The 4,852-nt window shown below is 36.0% G+C and overlaps 1 pseudogene; it reads right to left on the reverse strand.

Moving 5' to 3' along the window:
* Positions 1-461: 461 nt before the first annotated feature.
* LOC103606084 overlaps positions 462-4,852 on the reverse strand; it is an 11,886-nt pseudogene continuing 7,495 nt past the window's right edge.

Genomic DNA, 4,852 nt, shown 5'->3' on the forward strand with positions numbered 1-4,852 from the left:
CCAGACTATGGAAAACCTCTTAACCTCCCTGGGCTTCAGGCTCTTCATCTGTGAAAGGGTGAAGATGAATTATATAATCTCTAGAATTCCTAATGTTCTAGAGTCCTGTGACTTTATCTTCAATAACACAATAATACAACTGAAAATAAAATAAATATAAAGAACAATCTGTTAAGGGATTCTATTCAGGAAATGCAAGTTTCTAGGAATGGGAGTGCATGGTCAGGGAAGGTGACCAGTCATGAAATGAGTCAGGAGAGTTCTGGAACCATGCCACTATGCACTACAGGAGGGGCTGATGCTGATTTTGCTCAAAATATCAGACAGATCTTGAATAAATTTCCCAAGCTTTGGAGTAAAAAAAGTAAAAGAAGTCCTCTAGAATCGAATTTGCTCTCTCATGAGAATCCAGACTACTTTCCCATGAATAGGAGATGAGCCATGGGAGTAACATTAAAACTCTAGACATCATTCCAAAGGGCCACTATCAAACAGCAGAAGTACCGAGAAAACTGTACCATGAGTTTCCTCTGGAACTCTCACTTGTCATCCTTGAAGGAGAGCTCCATGAACACTGCAAGGGCTTCCCTCCCACAGGCCATGTGCACGTCCAGCAGCTCCTGGAGCGTGTCTGTGGGGAGCCTCAAGCACTGGACCATCTCTCACTGTAGAGGCCGGCTGCCTTCTGCACAGCTGCTGAGTTCTCACATTGGGCCGGAGTTGTCACTGCCTTCTCCAAACAAGGGTACAGCTCCATTGTTGATGGCATCCACACAGGTCACCACCAGAGTCCCCAACCCTGAGTGAGGCAGAAAACAGGGATTAATATGATGACGTTCTCAGTCAATAGGATCCAAGTTTCTGAGATTACAGTTTTACAACTACAAACACCTCTTGCAATGAACTGAATGTTATGTACCTCCAAAATTTACATGTTGAAATTCTGATGTCTAGGGTGATGGAATTAGGAGGTGGGAACTTTGGAAGGTGATTAGGTCATGAGGGCTCCTTGCCCTTATGGATTAGTGCCCTGATAAAAGAGACCCAGACCAGAGAGCCAGCTTATTCCTTCCACCATGTAAGGACACAGCAAGAAGTCTGTACTCTGCAATCTGGAAGAAGGTCCTCACCAAAACCAGACCACACTGGCACCCTGATCTTAGACTTCCACCCTCCAGAGAAATACTTTTCTGTTGCTTCTGAGCTATCCAGTTTATGGTATTTTCTTATAGCAGCCCAAAAGAACTAAGAAAAACTCACATCCGTAATTACTTTTACCATCAGCACTTACGTGTTCACATTTACTTCTTATTCTATTGTTCTCTAGGCCATAATATTAAAAAATTTAAAATACCCACCTTCATAATCAGGTTGTCCAGGAAAAATTATTTCACATCATCTCAAATTAAAAGAAAAATAAGATGCATAGTTAAACAGATGAAGGAGGGTGATCCAGATATTTATTCCTAATTCTTAAGCTTTTAATGGATTTTCAGAGATTCATAAGCTAATATTTATTATGGACTGCTTAAACTCCCAGGTAGCCTCCTTGGGAAAAACTTATAGGGTTTCCCCTGAGAAGACAGTGTATTCTGTTTTTATACGCAATGGTGCTTTTTCATCAATGGAAGGTTTCTTCACACATGTTGGAACCCATAACACCCATGACAGTGTTTGAGGTTTTTAAAAAGAATTTGTAAGTCCCCTGACATGAAAACACACATTTCTCTTTGAGGTATGAATCTATATAAACAAATTCTTCTATATAGAATAAAACAAAATTACTGAAGAAAATGTATTACAATTAAATATTGAACACATATTAGGCCACAGAGAAATATGATATCAGAACAGGAGATTCATGATTCCCAGTGACCTCGACTTCTTCCCTGAGGGTGTCGGTCTTTGCATGTGTAAAGATGTAAGAACAGAATTTATTCAATTTTTCTTGAAATTTAGGATCCAAATTTAGGTTTCCCAACACCTACTCAGTATGAGTTAGGAGCTCCTTTTCATATTTTGGCCAAATGAAGACAAAACACTTCCCTTTTGGAAAGAAATGCCTAATACACTCCCTGGGTGTGTTGGAAATATTAGAGTCATCTTGTATAACATCTTTTACACATTAATTCAATAGCTCATTGCAAATAAAACTCATATTAATGATATATCTCTGAAGAAAAATTCAGGGAAGCATGTGCCCCAGCTAAAGAAACTCATGGCAGATATCCACAGAACCAAGCATAGTGCCTGGTTTATTAGATGTTTATCAAGTGAATGATTTAATTCTAATGATATATCTCTGAAGAAAAATTCAGGAAAGCATGTGCCCCAGCCTAAGAAACTCATGGCAGGTATCCACAGAACCAAGCATAGTGCCTGGTTTATTAGATGTTTATCAAGTGAATGATTTAATTAATAAATGTCCAAATCTTATTTCTGTTCTACTCCTACCCATGTTGAAAGTCAACTATACAAGTGAAATGAAAAGGAGCTACAAACGAGAATAATAGAGCAAGAATTAGTGGACAGATGACACCTTGTTCGGTTAAAGAAAACATTTTTGATTGATATTAATAAGAATTCACACTCTACAAATAGAATTAGCTATTTTTTAATAGAAGCACTAAAGACTGAACAATATCTAAATATAATTTAAAGAACTTGTCACTAATTAATAAACCATTTTTTATCACATATTCACTCACCTACATGCAAATCATTAAAACAAAACAATTCATTAACTTAAAGTAGTATAGTAAATAAGTGTCAGAATAAAGATAATGATATGATGGGGGAAGGAAAATGAGGGATCAGGCAGTTACCAAAAATTTTTGATTGATATTAATAAGAATTCACACTCTATAAATAGAATTAGCTATTTTTTAATAGAAGCTCTAAAGACTGAACAATATCTAAATATAATTTAAAGAACTTGTCACTAATTAATAAACCATTTTTTATCACATATTCACTCACCTAAATGCAAATCATTAAAACAAAACAATTCATTAACTTAAAGTAGTATAGTAAATAAGTGTCAGAATAAAGATAATGATATGATGGGGGAAGGAAAATGAGGGATCAGGCAGTTACCAAAAAAGTGGATCTTCAGGTATATTTAGGGTATTTTGTAGATATAACTATCCAAGCACTAGAAAGTTATATGCTTCCCTGAGAAGAGTAAGATAAAACTGAGTAAAATAGGTTTTCTTTTGATTTTATGTCTAGAAATAATCTAGTTCAGTGTTTCCCTCAACACCAGACAGGAGAAGCGTAATAAGAAACACTACTGTATGGTCTTTGGAACGTTTTAGCACCCATTGCAATCTCAATACTAAGTCACAAATTACCTCAAGTACAAATTGGTTTTGAATAATTTCATTATGCCTTAAGGCCCTACTCTTCATTAGTGCCCTGATAAAAGAGACCCAGACCAGAGAGCCAGCTTATTCCTTCCACCATGTAAGGACACAGCAAGAAGTCTGTACTCTGCAATCTGGAAGAAGGTCCTCACCAAAACCAGACCACACTGGCACCCTGATCTTAGACTTCCACCCTCCAGAGAAATACTTTTCTGTTGCTTCTGAGCTATCCAGTTTATGGTATTTTCTTATAGCAGCCCAAAAGAACTAAGAAAAACTCACATCCGTAATTACTTTTACCATCAGCACTTACGTGTTCACATTTACTTCTTATTCTATTGTTCTCTAGGCCATAATATTAAAAAATTTAAAATACCCACCTTCATAATCAGGTTGTCCAGGAAAAATTATTTCACATCATCTCAAATTAAAAGAAAAATAAGATGCATAGTTAAACAGATGAAGGAGGGTGATCCAGATATTTATTCCTAATTCTTAAGCTTTTAATGGATTTTCAGAGATTCATAAGCTAATATTTATTATGGACTGCTTAAACTCCCAGGTAGCCTCCTTGGGAAAAACTTATAGGGTTTCCCCTGAGAAGACAGTGTATTCTGTTTTTATACGCAATGGTGCTTTTTCATCAATGGAAGGTTTCTTCACACATGTTGGAACCCATAACACCCATGACAGTGTTTGAGGTTTTTAAAAAGAATTTGTAAGTCCCCTGACATGAAAACACACATTTCTCTTTGAGGTATGAATCTATATAAACAAATTCTTCTATATAGAATAAAACAAAATTACTGAAGAAAATGTATTACAATTAAATATTGAACACATATTAGGCCACAGAGAAATATGATATCAGAACAGGAGATTCATGATTCCCAGTGACCTCGACTTCTTCCCTGAGGGTCTCGGTCTTTGCATGTGTAAAGATGTAAGAACAGAATTTATTCAATTTTTCTTGAAATTTAGGATCCAAATTTAGGTTTCCCAACACCTACTCAGTATGAGTTAGGAGCTCCTTTTCATATTTTGGCCAAATGAAGACAAAACACTTCCCTTTTGGAAAGAAATGCCTAATACACTCCCTGGGTGTGTTGGAAATATTAGAGTCATCTTGTATAACATCTTTTACACATTAATTCAATAGCTCATTGCAAATAAAACTCATATTAATGATATATCTCTGAAGAAAAATTCAGGAAAGCATGTGCCCCAGCCTAAGAAACTCATGGCAGGTATCCACAGAACCAAGCATAGTGCCTGGTTTATTAGATGTTTATCAAGTGAATGATTTAATTAATAAATGTCCAAATCTTATTTCTGTTCTACTCCTACCCATGTTGAAAGTCAACTATACAAGTGAAATGAAAAGGAGCTACAAACGAGAATAATAGAGCAAGAATTAGTGGACAGATGACACCTTGTTCGGTTAAAGAAAACGTTTTTGATTGATATTAATAAGAATTCACACTCTA

The sequence above is a fragment of the Galeopterus variegatus genome, unplaced genomic scaffold (assembly GCF_000696425.1).
Source record: "Galeopterus variegatus unplaced genomic scaffold, G_variegatus-3.0.2 Scaffold6276, whole genome shotgun sequence".
Classification (NCBI taxonomy): Eukaryota; Metazoa; Chordata; class Mammalia; order Dermoptera; family Cynocephalidae; genus Galeopterus; species Galeopterus variegatus.